Here is a 23,854-nt window from a genome sequence, read left to right as displayed (position 1 = left end):
CATCTATTCACTGACTGTTTCAGACACGACTACATTAGAAATAGGTGATACAAGACAACATCCCTCAAGGGACTCACAGTCTAGTTGGGTAAGGATGTGAGAGGGGATATTAGCACATAGTGGTTGCAGCAGGAATGAAGAAGAAATGACAAGGCACAGCCTTTGAATACAGGAGACAAAGAAAGAGTCTAGACAGGATGTTGGAAAACAGTTACTCCACTGAAAGAAGTGTGGAAGAGAGGTGATTCAAGTATAGGTTTATGCCCTGGCTTTGCTATTCCCTTGTTTTGTGTTTTTATATAATTGCTCTGCCTCAGTTTCGTCATCTGAAAAATGAGAAGAATACCTAACTCCCAGAGGCAATTCTGCTGTCCACCCTAAGGAACATTTAGCAATGTTTGCAGACATTTTTGATTGTCACACCTCAGGGTGGGTACGCTTGGCATTCAGGGGCTTGAGACCAGGGATGATACTAAACATCCTACAACACACAGGACGGTCCCCACAACAGGCACCGATAGTTCCAGGGCTGAGAAGCACTGAATCACATAGTGTGTATATCTAAAGTTCTGCATACCATGGGAGCTACTACAAACTACAAAATGTTACCATTAGAATGAACTTAATTTAAGATCCCCTATCTATTAGCAGTGAGTCCCAGGAGCAATGGAATCAAGGTCAGTACCAGTCTAAAATCCCAGTGTCCTATTTTCCAGTTTTGTGTTCCTACTTTATAGGAAAGACAAACAGTTTTCATTTTGAGTGTTGTGTCTGTTTCATTGGTACTGACTGCTGAGAAGGGTTGGGAATCTGAGTTCTGCGGGAAGAAGTGGGGCGATCATAGCAGAGTGGGCTGTGGCTGTGTCAGGTGGCATGGACAGGCTTTCTGCAGCACATTTGCCCACCTTACAGCAGCCACTGTACACTGGATGTGCTGGAAAGAGTAGGACACACCCGTCCTCCACTTGCAGCTCTGGCACGTAGTAATTCAGTGACCTTGGGCAACTTCCTGACCACCCTGAGCCACATCTATAAATAGGAATAATAATGTAAGTCTTGAGAGGGCACCATAAAGATAGTGAATTGACTCAGATGGGGCTCCTGGTACACAGTAGCTTCCAGGAAGTCTTCATTCCCTTTGCTGTCCTCATAGTCTGCCCATACCTTCTGCCCTCTGCCCCTTGCTTCCAAAGCTAGGAGTTGATTGGTTGGTTGGTTTTTAAGTGAAATACTGTCTGAAGAGTAGCTCTGCACATTTCCCCAGCGAATATGAAGAAAGCTCACTGAAAATTAAAATCCATTAATTATCTTATCTGTGACTAATATGAGCTCATTGAAGCACTTGCAAACATCTGGGAGGATCTCTTTCTCAATCACCTGAATCCTTTGAGCTTGAGCCAGTTCATGAGATGATTTCTAACCTGCAACTGTCCTCTTCCTCCTGGAGGAGGCATTGCAGTTCCAGTTTTCAAAACCTGCAGCAGCTCATGTTTCCAAGGCCTTTGTCTCAAGACAGCAAAATTACAAACATTTCACTTTAGCGTTTTCATTTTGTTTTGGAGACTTCAAGGAATTTCCCTCCTCTTGCCCTAATTTTTAACTAGCAAATGCATCTCGTTTGTAATTTGATTTTTCTCTGAAGAGAATCAGCTTAAGAAATACTTGGAGAATTGAGCTGCCATTGCCCTACTCTCAAAGAAAAGTCAAACAATGGACTTTATACAGCATTTTCCTGAGCATTTTGAATGGGCTTTATGGCCAGAAATAGACATTTCACCTTTCTAGTAATCTTTTGTGCATAGGCTATGTACTATTGGAGTCTGGTCCAGAAAATAAAATGAGAGCTATATCGATCTCAATGTCCAGAAGTGCCCTGGGTGTCTTCTCTATGACACCCTGTCCTGGGTTATGCCCCATTCACATTTAATTTCCAGCTATGATTACCTTACAGAGGTGTTTTCTCCCTCTATCTGACATTATTTAATTTGATAATCAAGTTATGTCTACGTTGCAATAATAGGTAGGCAGTCACTAGTAAATACAGGTGCCAGAGAACATGGCAGCCTGGAGACTTTGTGAAATGGCTGCTTAAGGGGCATCACACAGGCCAGGCAATGAGGAAACAGGTTTATTTGGAAGTTTTATAACATACGCAAAATCACATCTTTTAACTAGGGGATAATAGTAGCAATAATATTAACAAACCCTTGCTCTTGATTTTAAGAATTCCAAAGTCCTTCCATGTCCATTCTCTCTTTCAAACTTCATAACAGTTCTGTGAGATAGGTAGGGCAGGCATTGACTTTGCAGTTCAATCTCATGTGACTTCCAACTTCACAAAGGGTGGAAGATTGTGGGTTGTATTGTCTTCTCCCTCCAGAGAAGGTTCGTTTTAAGACTAATTATTAATTAAGCCTATTGAAGTCCATCTGTAGAAAATGGGTGTAATCCCTTTTAATCAGAAAAGTAGGATCACCATGTAGTCTGCAACAGGTGCCAAGGAAGGGGATTAGTTACAATCCATTCCATGGGCCAGAATTGAACAGATAATGGCTCTGCTTATACCCAGAAGGACTTTTGTCACTGACATGGAAAGATATTCAAGATTAATCTACCCACCTCTATCTATAGATATATTTCAAAGGAAATGTATTATCTCAATTTCTACCTCTGTTTACTATTTTCTTGTTTAATTTTAAAAAGTCATACTGTAATCTTTATACATATACAAACATACCATATACACATACACACACACATGCACATACATGCACACACATGGTAGAGGACAGATTTGATCCAGGATTTGGAAATTGAGTTAAAATGTCTTAATTTCAGAAAGACCAGGTGGCAAACAAATGGGTCTGGGGAAAACTTCACTTCAAGATGTCCCCAAACCATTGCCCTAAAGGTCAACTCTTCTGGAAAGCTCTTCATTTCACTGACAGCTAAGAAATGGTGTCCCAGACACCCTGCGAGGTCATATACAAAGTTTACTGCTTGTTATCTGTCAGGAGAGAGAGAGCCTGGGAGTCATTCCGAGCCAAATCCAATCCAATTATGGGCCAATTATAGACTTCCTTTCGCTGCCAGGAGCAGGCCACCCCAGCAACCCAGCTGGTGTCAGAGCCCCTGGCTGGCAGGGATTCCCAGCACATAGGAAGAGGAGCTCATGCCCCAGATAAGACAAAACAGCTGATAATGCTCTAGACCAGCACAGATGGCAAATGCAACTGCATTAGAATGGTTCCTGATCCTCATCACCACCCGCAATGCCATCTGAGTCCAGATTCAGTTTTCTCTCCTGTGTGGCACCCTTTTTTTATTATGTGATCTAATTCGGGAATACCAAGAGGTGGTAGGCCAGACTTTGCTCCTGTACTCAGGGCCAACCTTCCATTACTGGTTGGGTTCCTGCAGCCTATGCTATGGTACGAACTGGGGTCACAGTGCCTGGATACCCAGAGCACCACTGACAACCTCACTGAACGTGTAGGAGTTAAAATGCCAAGAAACTTGAGTTAGAAACTTGACTAGGTAAAAATAAAGCTATCTCTATTAAAAATCAAAACAATTTTGGCTGGCACTTCCAACCCACGGAGATCATTTCAGGTCCACATTCTAGCATCAAATAGTGTCATTATTCCGCCAGGCTGGCTTTGCATGGATGACCTGCCAATTTGAGAAGCCAGCTTTTTCTCATCTTTAACTGAGACCTTGAGGAGAGTGAGGACAGGGCAGCACCAAGGACAGCATCCTGTGGGTGACTGCAAAGGAAACCCTTTTCAGATTGGCCTAGAGCTGTGGTTCTCAAACTTTCACATGAATCAGAATCATCTAGACGGCTTGCTGAAACTGAGATTGCCAGGCCAAAGCCCTAGGGTTTTCAATTCAGTAGGTCTGGGATGGGTTCCAGAGTTTGCATTTCTGACAAGTTCTTAGGGAATGCTGCTGCTGCTGGTGGTAGTTTGGGATCACACTTTGAGAACCACTGACCTAGAGCCATCAGTCAGATTGTTTAGGTCTGGACATTCAGAAATCCCCTAGCTATCCCATCACCTGCTCCACAGTTTTCAGGCTAGTTTCCAAAAGTACAGTGAGAAGCTTGGTCAGATTTCTTTGCTGAAATTTATATATACTAAGCATCAATGAAGCAATAATCACAAATGCTTGTAATAGTGCTTCCAATGGTCAGGCACTGTTGCAAGCCCTTTACCTTGTCAGATGTCAGTGAGTTAATACACGTAAGAGCTCCATTTTACAGGTGAGAAAACTGAGGCACAGAGAAGTTACATGACTTTCCGCAAGGTCACACAACTAGATAGTGGGGCAGCCAGGAGTCAAATCCAGGCTGTCTGATTTTTAATCATTACCCCAGTCTGACTCTCAATGTGGCAGACAGGTCTATGGGGGTGAAATGAGCTGGGTAAATTATGAGGGACAATCCTAATGTAAAGGATGAGGAATTCTACATCAACTTACCCACCAGTCACTTAACCTTACTGATACAATGTTCATTTCTGTAGCTGTTTAGTAAGTGCTGACATTGTTACAGTTCAAGGGTTGGAAAACCAAAGCCAACAGGCCAAATCCAGCCCATCACCTGGTTTTTTTTCTTAACTTTTTGAGATCGTTCTAGATTTACATGCAGTTGTAAGAAATAATACAGAGAGATGCCTGGATGAAATGACTGGGAATAATGAAGTCATTTTTCCAATCTCTAATGAAAGTATTTCTAAATAAGGCCTTGCCAAGGTTCAAATATATGCTGAGACAAAAAAGCTGGGTTTGATAATTTTCATTCAAGTATACTTCTGTGGCTGTCCAGGCAGTGGAAGTAAAACACAAAAGATTTTCTAAATTTGAACACTTTTCAAGTCCAAGAAAAGACAGGACCAAAGGATCACAGCTACTTGGCAGACTGATAGGCAGCTTTATCTTATTTTTTTTAGAGACAGGGCCTCACTCTGTTGCCCAGACTGGAGTTCAGTGGTATGATCATGGCTCACGGCAGCCTTGATCTCCTGGGCTCAAGCAATCCTCCCACCTCAGCCTCCCAAGTAGCTGGGACCACAGGTGCACACACCACCATATCTGGCTTTTTTTTTTTTAAGTAGAGATGGGGTTTCACTATGTTGCCCAGGCTAGTCTCAAACTCCTGGGTTCAAAAGATCCTCCTGTTTCAGCCTCCCAAAGTGCTGGAATGACAGGTGTGAGCCACTGCACCCAGCCTGATAGGCAGCTTTATAGCTTTTCTCAAATATCATGACAGAAGAACTGAAGCTGGTTTCTGAACAACTCAGTTGTCCAGCCTTGGGCTTTGGGTGAGAACCACCGTTTGTATTCTAATTTTCTTAGTTACAGAGTCAGGCAGCAGCAAAACGTTGGATACAGTTAGATCGATGGTCCTCAGCCCTGAGTGCACATTATAATCACCTGGACTTGCTGAGTGCCACTTGCTATCAGTTAATTATTGGAGGGTGGCAGGATAGGCCTGGGAATGGGTATGTTTCACAGAATCTTCAGGTGATCCTGATGTGTGTCTTGGTCTGAGAAGGACTGAGAAGGTGTTTCTCAGAGCGTCCTTTGATGAACTAGACTGAAATCTTTCTTGCTTGGGAAAGTATTTCTTTGGTTGAATGTTGCTGAGATGAAAGTATTCAACGGTGGAAAACAGCCAAGCATTCTTGGAAAGTCATGCAGCATACATGTGCACTTATTTATAGGGTGAACCAGTGGTGAGCCATAGCTTCTATTTGGCATAGGACATAGGAAAGAGATACTAAGTTCAGGACTGCCATATGAGTCCAAACAATAGCCATATTAGGCCTAGAAGGGGCTGAGGATACTCTAGCTCCCACTAATAAATGTGCTGTCTTGTCAGGGTTGTGACTCGTGTCTACCCAGCAATATATAGAGTCATATTCTTACAGGTTATGGGACTATCAATGCCACTTAGTCCAACCAAGACCCAGCCTAATGCAGCAATCTCTCTATACTCACTGCTTTCCAGATACGTACCCTACCCTGGAGAATCACGTGGGTTTAACTATGAACTCAGCAATTTTTAACCCCTATCTAATTCATCTCCCTCTAAAAACTGCCAGGGCCACTATTCCCTTCAGATAATCCCACTTGCACCCTTTGGGAATGACTCATTATAGGGAGAACCCAAATAAGTGCCTATTCCATTGGCGTTTCTTTTAACAAGTTCAGTCTCTGCATATATAAACATAAGTGGGTTATGTTTGTGGTATGACATGCTAAGGACTAATCACTGGGTGCTGAGCAGTTGCACTGTAAACTTTGGTTCAAGGTCAGCCAGCTGTGTTGCCCACTCCCACAAAGCTGAATCCATAAGTTCTCAGGATGCCAGCTCTCTAGAGTCTGGCTACTTATCTTTCTTCCCCATTTCATAAATGCCCAAGCAATATGGTCCTACCCGGTAGCCAGGATCCAGTTTTTGACATGTCACACTAAACACGAACTTTTCATGGTTTCCATCAATTCGCCTATTCCTTGATACATAAAATACAAGAGCTGAACTTGGGCTAAGGCAGCTGTATTAGTTATCTTTGGTTGTGTAACAAATTATTCAAAACTTAAAAGAACAATAAATATTGTCTCACAGTTTCTGTGGATCAGAAATTTAGCGTGGCTTAGCTGGGTGGTTCTAGCCTAGGGTCCCTCATGAGGTTGTAGTGAGATGTTGACTAAGATTGAAGGATCTACTTCCAGGATGGCTCACTCACATCACTGGCTAATTGGTGATAACTGCTATCAGGAGGAGGCCTTGGTGCCTTCCCATGTGGACCCACCCATTGGGCTGCTTGAATGCCCTCACAACATGGCAGTCAACTCTCCCTGGAGTGAGTGATTCAAGAAAAAGCAGGGCAGAAGCAGCAAAGTCTTTTATGGCCTAGCCTTGGAATTCATACTTTGTCATTTTTGTAACATGCTACTGATTACACAAGCCAGCCCTATTTTATGTTGAAGGGGACTATACAAGGATATGAATATCAGGAGGCAAGAATCATTGGGAGCCATCTTGAAGGCTGCCTACCATAGCCACCTACCCCCCTTGTTTTTTAGATGATAAAACCGAGGTCCAAAGAAGTGAGATTCTCAAAGTCACATAGCTGTGACATTTCAGTATTTGCTTTTCTTTCACCCCTCCTGATCCTTACTACCCAGAATTTCTTACATTTATTTAAAACACCAAACATTGTTTATCTTTGGGGAGATTAGGAAGATTATTTCCAAATGTGAAGCCAGTTTCCCTGATGCTTCTAACAGAGAAAGCCCTTATAAACCAGACAGCACACAAGCACAGTGCATAGTGTGAGCACTGAGGAAAGTCTTTTCTTCATGTCCTTGAGTCATTAGTGGGGAGGGGCTCCAAAAGGAGGGAGAGGAAGGCAGAAACTCTGCAGGGAGGCAAATCCAGAAGTGAACTAAAAATCCATTGTTTGAGTGATACATCTTAGCTTTTGCACACTGTTCCCTCTCCTCAGCTTGCTCCCATATGCAATGGTTTTCCTGCTCTCTCTTTTGCTTGCTTGCTTTTTCTTTCTCTCTCTCTCTCCTTTTTCTTTCTTTCTTTCTTTTTCTTTCTTTCTTTCTTTCTTTCTTTCTTTCTTTCTTTCTTTCTTTCTTTTCTCTCTCTCTCTCTCTCTCTCTCTCTCTTTCTTTCTTTTTTTGATGGAGTCTCACTCTATTGACCAGGCTGGAGAGCAGTGGCACAACCTCTGCTCACTGCAACTGCATCCTCCCGGGTTCAAGACAGTCTCATGCCTCAGCCTCCAGAGGAGCTGGGATTACAGGCGTGCCTCACCACATCCGGCTAATTTTTTATTTTTAGTAGAGATGGGGTTTCACCATGTTGGCCAGGCTGGTCTCGAATTCCTGGCCTCAGGTGATCTGCCTGCCTTGGATCCCAAAGTGCTGGGATTACAGGCGTGAGCCACTGCGCCTGGCCTCTCTTCTGATTTCTGAGGATCAAACCCATAACAAGAAAAAAGCAGAGGATATTACGAACAATCCAACTAACGGGAGGAAAAACTCTCCCCAGGAGTTGGAGTTCCATTAATCTCAGATGAAAGTGAATGAATCCCAAGTAACTTCCTAGGAGAAGCACATAATTTTTTTCTGTGAAAACTTATGTTTCTGAAAACACACACACACTCAGGCCAACATACACACACGTTTTAAAGCACAAAACTCAAAATTGTGCTAAATATTATCAAGTTCCTTTTCAGGATCCTCTTTGAAATAGCCATCTTCTATGAAATGAAACAAAAAGAAAGCAACCTCTTGTATATTCGCTATCCTTTTTCAATCAGTTCAAAAACGACAAGGCTTGTCATGTCTGATCAGCTTAACTAGTCAGGAAATGACAACTTTCTCCCCGCCTGACCTATTTTGTCTAATGGGGCCCACTCCTCTGCCCTCTGACAAGCTACCTTCTCTCCTGAGTTCCATTTATAGCAGGGCTTTATTAATGGTTAAATCGTTAGGAATGGAACTGTCTCCCTCACAAGGCTTATTTCCCCTGTTCAATAAATTAAGCCAAGGGATCCGAGAGACTGCCCATTTCTGCTTTATTTAAGCTCAAATTCCTCACAGCCCACAAAATACTGCAAATTGCCAGAAGAGAGCTCAGTATGAGTTCCCACTGCTTGCCCAACAGTATGTGGTCACTTGCAGGTTGTCTTGGATTTACTGCTCAAAGTAATGTTTGTGTAACCTGTGGGAATTTTCCTGAGCCCTCGATGGAAGTTTGAGATCTGGAAATGAAATGCTTCAGTGAGGAGCCCCTGGGCCTTTGCTAATGGACAATGGACTCCCTTCTCAATCCTCAGGCATGAGCCATTGGATAAGTGCTGTGATCTTCTCATATGTTTGACCCCTTTTTTCACCTTGAAATAAGGTTTGCAAACTTCATTCATCCACTATGTATTCTTGTTGCTGTCACACAGGTGACCTCGCTGAACAATTGGAGCATTAATGGCCCACAGCTGTCAAAGTGACCTGTGCACTTCACTACTCAAAGCCTTTTCTCACTTGTTTTCAGTTGCCAGAGCCCTGCAGTCAGCGGATCTTTCAAAAAATACAAAACCAAACCCCATAAAATGGATCGGGTCACTGCCCTACTGCATATCCTTCAGCGGCTCCCCATGACCCTTCGGGCCTGTGTTAACTGTCTCAGACTTGGCAGGCTTTTTTCATCTTGCATTTCTACCTGTGCAGGACATTCGTCGCTCCAATCCTAGTGAACCTCTGCCAGCTGATGGAGGTGCCATGCTGATTCTAGGCCTTTACACATGCTCAGAATATTATTTTTTGATCTTTGTTCCCTCCCGTACTCATTATCTGGCTAACTCCTACCCATCATTAAAGTCTCAGTTAAATCCTATTTTTGGAAAACTTTTCCGTTGCCTCTTAAACTGGGTAAAGCATCCATGGCTTCCTGTGTTTGTCCCAGGATAGCAGCACCCATCACAATGGAGGACTGGATTGCCATTGTTTATTCTGATTTTCCTTCTAGATCTTAAGTTCCATGAAGGAGGATAACTTGCCTGACTTGTCCACTAGTATATCCACAGTGCCTAATACATTTTCTAGCATATAATGTAAGCCATATAAAACTAGGAATTCTCCTTTCCACTTTTAAGACCATTTAAGCATATTTAAGCACAGAGCTGTGTCCAAAAGAAACATACATTGATTTCCAAAAATGGTCCCTGTATTAGTCTGTTCTTACGCTGCTAATAAAGACATGTTTGAGATTGGGTAATTTATAAAGGAAAGAGGTTTGACTCACAGTTCAGCATGGCTAGGACGGCCTCAGGCAGCTTTCAATTATGGTGGAAGGGCAAGCAAACACATCCTTCTTCACATGATGCAGGAAGGAGAAGTGTCAAGCAAAAGGGGGAAAAGCCCCTTATAAAACTATCAGATCTTGTGAGAACTCACTATCACGGGAACAGCATGAGGATAACCATTCCCATGATTAAATTACCTCCCACCGGGTCCCTCCCACGACATGTGGGGATTATGGGAACTACAATTCAAGATGAGATTTGGGTGGGGACACAACCAAACCATATCAGCCCCCAGAAGGAATGTAAATCTTCACCTAAGAAAGATTTACATTGTAAACAGGTACGGCGTACACTCTTTTGGTGATGGTTACACTAAAAGCAGACTTCACTTCTATGCAATGTATCCATGTGACAAAACTGCATTTGTACTCCTTAAATTTATACAAATAAAATAAAAAAGAAAAAAGATTTACATTGTAAAACGCACAGTAAAACTACCTAAAATTTAATCTTCTCATTGGCCCAAGATTCCCTCATCCTAGAGACGTTTTACCTCAAATCTCTCTTCTTTCTTTCCAAGAAATCCTATTTTCCACTGAGTCTCCAAGCCCCTTTTCCACGTAATTTAGACTCAGTTCACTTTTTTCAGTTCCCTCTCTACACATTTAGATCTCCCCAACCACCAGCACCACAAAGGGCTTGAAGCCAAGATGACAAAGATTGAATCTTGTTTGGAAGATAGAAAAGGAGGAAGGGATGTTTTAATTTATAAGCTTTTTGTGGATCTTTGTCCCTGAATAATAGTAATAGTATATGTTGACTATGTCAGAGGCACTCTGCTAAATGCTTTACCATGTTATCCTCCCAACCACTCTGTGAATTTGACAATATTATTTCCCTATCCTTTGGAACACTGGGGTTTATGTTGTTGGGTAAGTTGCCCAAGGTAGCATAGCTGGAAAGCAGGAAAGCTGGGTTTGAAGGCAGAGTGGGCTGTGAAAATGTCTCCACAGTAGACACTCAGGAAACATTTGTTGACTGCAGAGACAGGGTCCCACCTGGGAAACAGCCTGGAAACTGGCAAGGTAAAGGGTGTAAAAGCAAGTTCTCTGATGAATTGATTTGAAACACATGTCAAAGCTTTACTTCAAAGTTGCTTAAAGAGGCTTCAAAAATCCAGTTCTAAAACTTGGAATAGGAAAACATGTGGTTAGATAACACTGTGAGACGAGGTACAAGTGATCCGTAAACTCTGTTACAAGGTGACTTTAGTGAGGCAGGTATATCAGATCTCCCAGAAGGGGCTCTTAATCTCATTGAAGTTGATTAGAAAATTACTAATATGTTTTATCAGCAGTGCTTCCCAGAAGGGACCACTTAACACACCAGTGCACAAAGCTCTGTTCTAGCTCAGGTTTGAGATCATTTTCTTTCATCAGAAACAGCTGTCTCTAAACCAGCAATTTTTTTTTTCCACCTCAGCACTATTGACAATTGGGCCAGGCAACTCTGTCACTGGGGCCGTTCTGGGCATTCTAGGATAGTTAGCAGCATCCCTGGCCTGTACTCACCAAATGCCAGTAGTACCCTCTCCTTCCTGATTGTAATAATCAAAAAATGTCTTCACATGGTGCCAAATGCCCACCACAGGGTGGGGGGCAAAAATCATTCTCTCCCTCTATTGAAAACTACTAGTTTACAACCTTCATTTTCAAGTGGTCCATGGACCAATAGCAACAGCATCCCCTGGGTAGTTACTAGATATGTGTGGTCTCAGGCCTCTCCCCAGACCTCCTGAGTCAGAATCTGCAGTTTAGCAGGATCCCCAGGGATTCATATGGATGTTGAAGACTGAGAAGCCCTCTTGGGCTGTGGTTCTCAATCTCGTCTGCACATCAGAGACCTGGGGAGCTTTACAAATTACTGATCGCACTTCCAGAGACTCTGATGTAATTGGTTTGGGGCAGCCTGGGCTTTGGGATGGTTTAAAAAACTCCCTCCAGGAGATTTAATGTGCAGCCACGTTTGAACTCCCATTCTAGGTGGTTTAGCCCCCCACCAGCACATGCACGTGCATGCATGCGCGCGCACACCCACCCACACACACACACACACAGCAGAGTGAGTTACAACAGCCTATAAACAAGATCTCAAATCTCCAAATCAATTATGCTTTCTTCCTTTCCATAAACATCCTTCTTTATTTGGCCTCTTATGTCTTTTAACATTATAGAATTAAGTCATTTGATGATAGCTTCAAAAGGTAAGATTTGGATATAAGTAGCTTTTAAAATAATGGTTGGAATGATTTAGAGGAAAAAATGAAGGCATTGATTTAAACTTCCCCGGGCAGCTTTTTAAAGAAGAGCCATCAAAATCATCCCTCAAATTCTCGATAATTAAAAAAAAAGGTACTTGAAAAAAAAAGACAAACATTAAATAGCAAACTCTATCAAGAAAATTGTTTTGCATGAAATGTATAATTATGTAAAGAGCCCATGTAAATTGGAAAGCAAAATGCTAACACCTTAATAGACAAAGGAAATGAACTCACAATTCACAAAAGTGGATGTATAATTAGTAGAGAAGCCTAAGAAAATATGCAGCTTCAGCAGAAATCAAAGGAATGCTCAAGAAAACAGTTACTGATTTTCCTTTAAGAAAATCCACAAAGATGAATAGGAAAGTGATCATGAAAAAGACATACGCACAATCTCAAAAAATATTAAGCATCTTCTGTATAGCAGGCACACAGCAGTATAAATGATGCGGGTGGGGGGGTTAATAAATGGAGAAATTCCCAGTCATTGTGGATTTGTACCTCTTCCAACCCAGTTGTGTCTTGATGGAAGTCCATTCTAAAGAAAATGTTCACATGGAAAAGGTTGTGTTCATTTATGGTAGCAAAATTGATTAAGAACCTAAATGTCCAATAATAGGATTCCAATTAAGCAAACTCTGGTGCAGCCACCTGATGAAATACTATGGATACTATTTGTGATATAATGAATGATAAATAACTTATACAGTATAAAACTGGAAAAATGCTTCAGTGATTGAGTAAATTTTGAAAATGATACAACGGTATGGTCCCCACACCTAACACACACACTATATATTTGTATATTTAAAGTTCCAAGGAGCCCTTAAACTAAGAAGGTGGTTTATCTTTGCTTAACCCAGTATTTCTCAATTTATCTGATGATTGATGGTTTCCTTTTTCCCCCTCTTTTCCTCTCCCTTTCTTTTCAAAGGAAAACTTGTTTTATCATCTCTTGAAACTAGTATTTCTCAAATGAACAAAACCCCATGGATTTGCTGGCATATACAGTAGTATTTAAGAGCTATGTAAAAATAAAGGCCTTACATGGATATATACATGGTAAAAAAATTCATCAAGTTCACTTGAGATTTGTGCATTTTACTCTATATAAAGTATTTTTAGAAACACTGCTAGATTCTGAGAAGGCAAAAAATATTTTTAAGTGAAATTTTGGTGTTCATTAGAACAAATGCATGAATATTTGTTAAGTCAACTTTTTGGTACACTACAGATACATTTCTGTGTGTCAGTTGTTAATGTGTGCCTCTAATGTACTGTCGATATGTATGGATTACTTATTGATATGGTTTGGTTGTGTCCCTACCCAAATCTTGAATTGTAGCTCCCATAATCCACATGTGTCATGGGAGGGACCCAGTGGGAGATAATCAAATCATGGGGGTGGGTCTTTCTTATGCTGTTCTTGTGATAGTGAATAAGTCTCATGAGATCTCATGGTTTGATAAAGGAGAGTTCCCCTGCACATGCTCTCTCTTGCTTGCTTGATGCCATGTAAGACGTGACTTTGCTCCTCCTTTGCCTTCCACCATGATTGTGAGGCCTCCCCAGCCTTGTGGAACTGTGAGTCCATTAAACCTCTTTTTCTTTATGAATTACACAGTCTTGAGTATGTCTTTATTAGCAGTGTGAGAACAGACTAATACATGTATGCTAATTTTACACGTTTTGCAAAAGAATTTAGTGTAGCAGAAAGAGTGCCAAACCTCATCCTGGATCAGCCAATAGCTAGCTGTGTGATCCTGGACAAGTGACTCAACCCCTCTGGATCTTAATTTCCTAATTTCCAAAATGAGGAGCAATACCAAAACTCTAGTTCCATTCGTCTTAGAAAAAGTTTTACTATTTTAAAAGACTATAAAGCCTTATAGTCATAGCTTTGCCTAATAATACATCAAAGGCCATCTTTTTATCTGACTACTGAGTCTTTGGACCACTCATTACCATCATTGTGACTGTGAAAACAATCAATCAATCAGCTTTAAGGTGATCTCTATGACAATGTGCTTTCCAGGAATGCATTATGGGAAGAAGGCAGGGAGACCTACATTTGTTTCACGTGTTCTGTTAGTTAAATGCTAAAAAAATTAGTTTTCTATTTGGTTGCTCCAGAACCCCTGGCTGCCACAGATCATTGCTGGACAGTTGTAGGAGGATTCTTGGTACTTCTGATATAATCACCATTGTCTCTAGGCCTCGAATGCCAAGGCATAAACAATATAGAAAGATTTTGTCATCTTTGGAAAAGCTGAGAACCTCTTGGTCAAGACAGCAGTCTCCTTGACTTATTTATCACTTTGTCTACCTCTAGATGTTATTGAACTCTGCCTTGGTAGGGAAATCTTGGGTCAATATTTCTCCAATGAAGTTGGTGGCCCCTTTAGAAACAGGGAGGACTACGTTCTGATGGATGAAGAGAAATTTCCCACAAAATCTGGAGCTGCCTATGGTGACTGGTCTTTGACGATGCCCCTTTCCCCACCAAGATCTCACCAAACAAATGTATCTCAGTTGCCAGCCCCTAACTCTGAGTTGATATCCAATATAACAAACTCTCAATACAATAGGATCAATAAAAAATATTTTAATGAGATTCAACCTGGATATGCAATTTGCCTTTTCCTTATGGTCACTCAAATTATCCAGGTCCTGCACTTAACACTACTTTAATCTGGATTTCAGGTGCAGGATTTGACCAAGGCAAATGTTCTGGTCTTTATGCCTTCCTCTTCTTCCCTGTTTTTATATAGTTATTGTTAGAAGCATTTCAATTTTCACTATAACCACCGAAGGCTTCATGAGTTGCAAAGGCAACTTTGGTGGATGTTTCACAATTTAGGAAAAAATGTTCCTAATTTTTACTTAGAGTTTTGTTTCTCTGACTTTACAAGTACCTGTTTGGGAAAAAAGAAAGAGTTTTGGGTCTGGAGTTGTTTGGGTGCAATTCTAGGCTGAGTGCCTCTCTGACCTTGGGTGTGTGTTGTTCCTTACAAGCCTTAGTTGTAGCTTGCACCACCTTCCTTAGGGTGTGGTCCTGATGAGTAAAAGGGACAATATGTGTGAATGTGCTCTGTAAACTCTAGAAGACTTTACAAATGCCAGGCGTTTGTCTTATTTCTGATGCCCTCTAAGGAGCTCCAGAGCTTTAACCAGTTTGCCCTGGGTGCATGGTTGGCCATTGCATATGGAACCAGACCATGAGGCACTACCTTCTCTCAAGTACTTTCGAGTGTCACTGTGTTTATGGCTCTATGATTTAACACCACGTAGGAGGAAGTAATCATTGCACTGCCCCTGAGTGTCTGGTTAAAGGACAAAATGCAGACAAGTGTTGAGTGGACTCCATTTCCCACATGATGTACGTGGGGCCACGGCAACTATGAGTAACACAGCTATAAATGGGTCACAGCAAGGCGTAAACATCACATGTTCCTCAGTCTGGACTTAGGGTGACACAAGGGAGATATTTGGTGTATCATCCCCACACCAGCCAAGACGTGCCATTCCCAAATGTAAACTAGAGGTTGTGCTTCCATGTCATTTTTGGTCTGGGTACAAAAGTTATGTGGGGTAGCTAGAGAATGACTTTTCAGCTGGTTGCCATACCTTCCCCATCATTCTCACAAATGTCCCCATACAGGAGAACAGGGCACAGGAGAATAGCTGACAGCTGTTGTCTAGGCAGCAAAGCAGCGTGGCCCTGGAGACAGCCCAATACACTTGCATTCCAACACCCTGACAAACAAGAGTGCTTTACAGAGTGGGCAATTTTAGCTCTGGATCCCTTCCCATTGTTTCTCATTTCTAAATTCAAGCCCTGACGCAGAGCAGGGAGCTCAGGTCTCTGGATTCCCAAATTTTTGTATTCTGGTATCGTGCCAGCATCCCGAGCACATGCTGAGTCCCACAAAGCCAAGGATGGAGACTCTGGCCGTCCGGGGACTTTGTACTCTGGGATGGACTACATCCGACCCTGTCCATCAGTGCAGTCCTGTTTCCAGGCATGTTGGGCCTTCTTGAATTCTACCAGGACCCAGGAGTGGGGGAAATTTAGGGACAGGGTGATCTGCAGGAGGACACCTGCAATGGCTCCTGCTTCATCTGCTACCTCATGCCTGGCTCCTTCTGCAAAGAAGAATCAGGTTTATTTTGTAGGCTGAACAAGGTAGCTATGTAATCAGTTGGTGGAGTGCCTGGCACGTAGTAGGTGCTCAAAACTGGTACTGCCACCATCAGCTGTTTCTCCACTCCCACCTGAGCACAGGTTGATAGCACTGGCCCAGCTTCCCCCTCTTCACAGTTTTTTTCAGGCCTCCTTGGCTCTCAGCTGCAGTAAGTAAAGAGGAAGAGCACAGTTCCCCTGGGGCTAATGTTATGTTAAGAATTCCATGCATTTATTTTCCTAAATATGGTCATCTCACAGTGGTCGTGGTGGTCTGGGAGAACTGGATCAAGATTTCTCTATCTTTTTAAAAATTTTTATTTTCATAGCTTTTGGGGTACAAGTGGATTTTCTGTAACATAGATGAATTGTATAGTGATGAATTCTGAGATTTTAGTGTACCTGTCACCGGAGTAGTGCCCATTGTACCTAATATGTTGTTTTTATCCCTAGCTCCTCTCCCACCCTTCCCCTTCTGAGGCTCTAAAGTCCATTATGTCACTCTGTATACCTTTGCATACTCATAGTTTAGCTTCATTTATGAGAACATACAATTTTTTGTTTTCCACTCCTGTGTTACCTCACTTAGAATAATGACCTTCAGCTCCATCCAAGTTGCTGCAAAAGACATTATTTCATTCCTTTTTATGGATGAGTAGTATTTCATGGGGTATATATACCACATTTTCTTTATCCACTCATTAGTTCTCTATGTTTATAAAACTGTCTCAAAGTCAGAGAGGCCTATAAGCTAAACCCAGTCATGAAGGACATCTTATGGCTCTCCAATGCAAATGGCTCATCCTATGTTTCTCAGTATAGCCATAATTTCATCTATCTATCTGGGACAGATAAAGGATTATCAGAGTCCATATCAAGCCTGCCATATAAATGGTATCCATTTCTGGGTTGCAGATGGTGCTTCTCAGTCTGGACACATCTTGGAGAGAAATCACACCTCATAAAACATGCTTCAGTGACAATTTCCTATGGATCATCACCCATTCCATGCTGCTCAGAGAAGCCCAAGGAATACCTCAGCTTCAAGGGAAGCTTGTCATGGGCCTCTTACTTAGCCGGAGAGACTGGCCATATGTCATCCAGCACAGTGACCATCGCAGTAAAGTGGCTAGAGCATACCCTGGCCATCATGGGGCTAGAGCTGGGACCTAGGGCAGAATTGGTAGCATAGCAGAGACATAGCACATCAATCCAACACTCCTGGATTTCTGCATCTATGAGGGTTCACTCATTACTGCTGACTCACATTGAAGAATGTGGGTTTGGCTATAACTGCAACTCCAGTTCTTTTCCTATTTTCATTTCTCCAGTAGTCCAACTCATCAATCACTGGACCCCTGCTATGTTTCAGGTGCCATGATAGGCAATGGGATGTAAAAATGAATAGGACATATTTATATCCTTAAAAGATCCTAGCCTAGTGGCAGGGCAGCTATAGTGGGAAACATGAGAGGAGTGAGATGATGCATATAAGCAAATAATCACAATTCAGCATGCTACATGGAGAATCATGGGGAGGTGGGATTTTAGTCAAAAGTTATAACCAAAGAGGGAGAGGCCCAAAGGCTCTTGTCATTACAGGAGCAAAAAGTGGTCTAGTGAACTCAGAATATAGGATACTTGAGGGAGAATGACCAGAGATGAGCCTGGATCCTGATACCCCAGGATGAAGCTGTGAAATTGCTGGTCACTCAGAAACCATGGGCTGGGAAGAAGGTGGTATCTTACTTCCACTTTGTGACTGGCATGGACTGAAAATTGATAATTTCTTAAAAAAATTAGTAAACAACCTAAACGTCCATTGGTAGATGTATGAATAAAGAAAATGTGGTACACATACACTGGAATTTTTATCCTGGAATAAGAAGGAAACTCTGCAATATGTGACAACATGGATAAACTTTGAGGACAGTATGAAAAGTAAAATAAGTCAGTCACACAAGGACAAATACTGCATGATTCCACTTATATGAGGTGGCTAAAATAGTTAAACACATAGAATCAAAGAGTGAAGTGGTAGTTGTACAACATTGCTGTACAACATTGTACTTATGGTCAACAATAATGTATTATACACTTAAAATGTATTAAGAGAGTAAATCTCATATTGTGTTCTTTTGATAATAAGATAAAATGCTGGGGAAATACAAGAACCCATGCTGACTGCTGTTGATAGCATTTTCAGTTTTGCAATCATTAATAACTTCCTACCTTTTCCTCTGGTTCACAAACCATCCATACCTTGTTAGTGGAGTAGAAACAACCCCAAAGTCAGGACACCTCTGTTAAAATCCCAGTTTTTCTATCTACCAGCTATGAGCTTTGAGCTAGCTACTTTGATTTTTGAACCTCTATGTATTTCATCTCAACAGTGAGTACAACACAACCTGCATCACAGCAATGCTAGAAATGTTCAATGACACTATGGGCTTTGTGATCTCTAAAGAAATATGCAAGAAAGAGAAGCTTTCTTATAGATAGATCTCTGCTGTAGACTTCTCCGGACTCAATGGCCAGAACTGGGTCCCATGGCTCCCCCTAGTTCTAAGAGAGACTGAGAAATAGAGTATATTATTTCACTCACCAGCCTTTGTAGTAGAGAAAAACAAGGGTTATGGAGGGTGCCAAACCAGAGTTTCTGCCCCAGCAGGGGGAATATCCTTGTGCATGGAGTTTTCTTTCTCCAGCCATTGGCAATACAAAAGGTGAGCATTCCATTTTTAAGAAAAGATTCAGCTCACTCACATAAGTAAAACACACAAGGAATGACACCAAAGACTAATGGAAAACAAATGTGTAAATAGTGTTCAAGAATCTCTGCATTACAAGAGCTTTGAAAAGAAGTGGCACCATATCAATTAGCTATTGCTGCATACCAAATCACACCCTAAATTCAATGTTTAAAACAAGATAATTTCTTATTCTAACTCATGTGTTTTGGCCTCAGCTGATATAGGTTGGGCTCAGCTGATCTTGGCTAGACTCACAGATGTGTCTGCAGGTCATCTGGGGGCTCTGCTCTACATGGGGCCTGGTTAGGGTGCTTTAGCAGGGGTGGCCCTGCTCCACATATTTCTTGTCCTTCTTCTGGGATCAGAAGGCTAACCTGGTCATACCCTTGTTATGGCAACAGCAGAAATACAAGAGTAAGCAAAAACATGTGATACCTTTTGAGGCATAGGCTCAAAACTGGTACATCACCATTTCTGCCTCATTCTGTTGGCCAAAGCAAGATGTGTGGCCAAACTCAGACATGAGGAATCATACCCCACCCACAGTGGTAGAAAACTACAAAGTTACATGGTAGTAGGGAGAGGTGAAGAACAGGAGCCATTAATGCAAATTTACCTCAGGGATCACTGGTCATACAAGCCATAATCATAAGACTAACATTATACTCTAATCCTTCAGGAGAAGCTATCTTAATTTAGTTTAGAATTACTTAAATCACTAGGGCCAAAGTTGATGGCCACAGCATCCACCCATAGTTCATTTACATTCATGGAATTGAGAGATGAAGTTTTCAAGTGAAAATGGGGTCTTCAATGTTGACTTGTTCCTATCATATTGATTTATAAGCTGTCCCTAACATATCTCATGAAAATTATACTAACGATGAACCTGGAGGACATTATGCTAAGTCAAATAAGCCAGACATAGACAAATCTGGCATGATCTTACTTATATGTGGAATCTAAAAACATTAAACTCATAGGGGCAGAGAGTCAAATGGTGGTTGCCAGGGGCTTGGGGGGGGTGGTGTGATGGGGAGATGATGGTTAAAGAATAGACAGAATTTCAGATACATAAGAGGAATATATTCTGGAGATCTCGTATTAGTCCATTCTCATGCTGCTATGGAGAAATGTCTGAGACTGGGTAACTTATAAAGGAAAGAGTTTTAATTGACTCACAATTCTGCAGGGCTGAGGAGGCCTCAGGAAACTTACAATCATGGCAGAAGGGGAAGCAAACACGTCCTTCTTTACATGGCAGCAGCAAAGAGAAGTGCAGAGCAAAATGGGGGAAAGCCATTATAAAACCATCAGATCTCATGAGAACTCACTCACTATCATGAGAATAGTATGGGGGGAACCGCCCCCATGATTAAATTATCTCCATCTGGTCCCACCCTTGACATGTGGGGATTATTACAATTCAAGATGAGATTTTGGATGGGGACACAGCCAAACCATATCAGATCTATTGTACAGCATCATGACTATAGTTAATAATGTATCCTTGAAAATTGCTAAGAGATCTTAAATGTCCTCACCACAAAAGTATGTGAGGTGATGGATATGCTAATTATGTTGACTTAATCATTTCACAATGTATGTATGCATATATCAAAACATTGCATTGTACACTGTAAATATATACCATTTTTATTTGTCAATTATGCCTTAATGACACTGGAGGTGAAAAACTCATGGTTCCTTTGGTTTTTCTTTTTCAGGCTTGATGTGAAGAATTAAAGAGGCAGAAGATGGATTCAATAGCTCACTAAAATTTTATATATTTGTATGATGATTATGAACCTCCTGAATGCCTGAGACTCTAGCAGAAATGGCCTGTTTGTACATTTATATCTCTTCCTTCTAGTTGGCTGTATTTCTTACTTTAATTTATCTTCATTTTTGGCACCTCACAGAACAAATTAGCCCATAAATTCAACACCTGGAGGGTGTGGTTTTGAGGAGGGATATGATTTTACGGAGAGTGATATGGCAATGTGCCTAATGATTTTGATGAAAAGTTTCCCAAGCTACTTCCTACAGTATTTTGGTCAATATTTGGAATGCGTTTTAGTTCTTCACCTTTTAAATTATGTCACTAAACTTTTTATGAGTTCAAATAAATATTTGACTAAATGTAAAATGTGAATCTAGACTAAATTAATTTTTATATTTCAGATAGCTACATATTCCCTAACATGGAGAGAAATGAGATATGAGTCAGCCAAAACCCATATTGCCTAAGTGGGGGCCTCTCATTCTGAATTATTGAGTACCATGGGTAAAATCATGGCTGACTGATCACTCATATGAAGTTAAATATCACCTGAGGAATTGGATATCATTGATATTCTTCCTCCAAGGATGAGGAGTTTTACAGTGAGTGCATTTTACATCTATAGAGGCCAGATGGAATACAGTTCATTGTAAGTTAGAAACTCCCCTCACCCAGATGGAATAGAGTTCATTATAAGGCACAATAAAGTAAAGCTGATCAAACAGAACAAGAGAGGAGAAGAGCCATCCAAAGATGAAACATGTCTCCTGCTGCTAAAATGGAGAGTCTCTATGTCAACTGAATCAATGTCCAACACTATCATAGACCAAATAGAATCACCTGTGCTCCTCTAGCGTCTTATGATCTTCTGAAAGGCTCGAGCAACTTCACAGTGTGAAGATTTGAGGGACCAGGTTATCAAGAGCACACTGTTTGAAAAGCAAGCATGTCACCTACCTGGTATGCAGAGACCTCAACATCGTTTCTCGGGCTAAGTGACTTTGATGCTTGCTTCAGAGCCAACCATTGTGAAAAATCAGATTTACTTTGAAATATCCCAAGTGTAAATTACTCTCCCACTTTTCTGTTTCATAAAGATCAGCTTCCAAAAGCAGGGCTATCATTGGCTACACATGTGACTGGCCACAGAGTCAGCAGTGCCTGATGAGTTTAAGTTTTCCCGAAAAGGTGCCTGTCTGGTCACAGGTCCCACATGTTTCACCAGACTGTGATTTATCTGGTCATCTACATCTAATATATACATATGGCATGGGGAATATCAATCAGAACAAAATATGCCAGCCTAATAATCTGTCAGCAGACGAGGTAAACAGGTCCTAAATAGGCGCTAGGTTGCCTCAGACTGTCTCACTCTATACTGATTAGAGTAGTTGGGTAGGGTTACCAAATTTGCCACAGTGTTCACTTTGTTTTAATGTAAATTATCTATGTTCAGTTTCAAAATTAAGTTCTGGTATAATGTTATAAAAATTGTCTTCAAATTTTAATGTCTTCCAAGGCAAATTTGCAGCACAATACATACCAAAGTCATTAGACAAATTCAATGGATTTTTTGAATTTTAAATGTAATATGTATTGTATTTTGTTAAGGCTCAAATTCACTATATATAGGATTTAGGAACTTCTACATTCTATCATTCATTAGATAGCACATGTAGTATAATATAGGAAAAGACAGAGTCTTTACTTTCAATGAAGTTATAATTTTTAAAATTCACACATTACATGCTAAGTGGCTCTTTAAAAACCCATATGTCTCACGGAAACAGCCTTATTTATCTTATAGGTTTATAAACAACCAATCATTATGCAACTTTTCCATGAAGGAGAAACAAAGTACAAATAGATGAAGATTCGTTAGGAGAGAAACAACTCTGGTGTGAATAAGCATAAGGTACCATACCCAGTTTCTAATGTGCACACTGTAAATGGTATAATCATACTCTACTACAAGGAGAGTGTCTTTGAGTACAATACAACTTTCACTCCACCCACATTTCCTGGATGCCTACTATGTGTCAGTCTATATGCTAAGTGCTGGGGGAACACAGACCACATTCATCCAGAAAATCACCTTGCTTAAAAAAAAAAAAAGACAACCCATACCTCTCTGATCCCCCTCCCCCATGTATGGGATTTTCCTATATTGTGCTTGAGGCATGAGTGAAAGAAGGCCCCGCTGGGTCCAGGACCTGCGGGACACTTGGAAAGCTTCTCTGTTTGGAGCAGAAGCCATTAGGAACACATAAGCCTCTCTAGAATGATCTCAAGCACTCATTTTGTATGATCTTTACATTTCAACAGCGCAGACTGAAAGGTAATTAGCTTTGTTTCCAAGGTTACTTACTGAATAGCTGAATGACACAGTAGTTTTCTAAGTTAGGCCCAGGGCATGGGAGATGATAATTACCCAAATGAATCCCTCATTTTTAACTAGAGCAGTTAGAGGATTTACAAAAAGCCTCCCATTATGATCAGGCCCATGTAAGGAACACTACTAATTTTAATGTGCCATCCTGTGAAATCCCCTCTCCTACATTCTTGAGCTGACCTAGAATTAGGGTTCCCCCTTTGGCAATGAGAACAGGGCTCATTTGGATTCAAGGACTATGGGTTGATCAATTAAAATTAGTTCCCTTTGAGGGCCTCTGGCATTATCCCATTGCTTTGCAATCTAGCTTGAAATAGAAACTGCATTTAACTTGATAATTGATGCTTTCTTGGGATTTTAACCTGCTGCTGAATGTATGCATCTGTAGCCCATCGCTAGTTCTTTGCCTCACATACCATTAATTACATTTCTGTGCTTCTCCAAAGGAGAGGATATATTATCATAATGTTCATATGCAATCATGTGTTCATTCAGCAAGCCATACAAAGAGCACTCACGAAGAGAGGAAGCAACCCACCAGGATGTTGCCAGGCTAAGAAAATCCTTAGCAGTCATGTATTGAGTTCATGTTTTTTCTC

The 23,854-nt window shown here is 41.2% G+C and overlaps 1 protein-coding gene across 1 annotated transcript in view; it reads left to right on the top strand.

Moving 5' to 3' along the window:
- SMPX (small muscle protein X-linked) overlaps positions 1 to 21,229 on the top strand; it is a 53,903-nt gene extending 32,674 nt beyond the window's left edge. The window contains exon 5 of the mRNA XM_032756293.2: positions 20,808 to 21,229. The gene's annotated coding sequence lies outside the window, so the exon portion shown is untranslated. The remainder of the gene's footprint in view (positions 1 to 20,807) is intronic.
- The last annotated feature ends 2,625 nt before the right edge of the window (positions 21,230 to 23,854 follow it).

The sequence above is a fragment of the Hylobates moloch genome, unplaced genomic scaffold (assembly GCF_009828535.3).
Source record: "Hylobates moloch isolate HMO894 unplaced genomic scaffold, HMol_V3 SCAFFOLD_7, whole genome shotgun sequence".
Taxonomy (NCBI): Eukaryota; Metazoa; Chordata; class Mammalia; order Primates; family Hylobatidae; genus Hylobates; species Hylobates moloch.
This window is presented reverse-complemented; position numbering and strand designations above follow the sequence as displayed.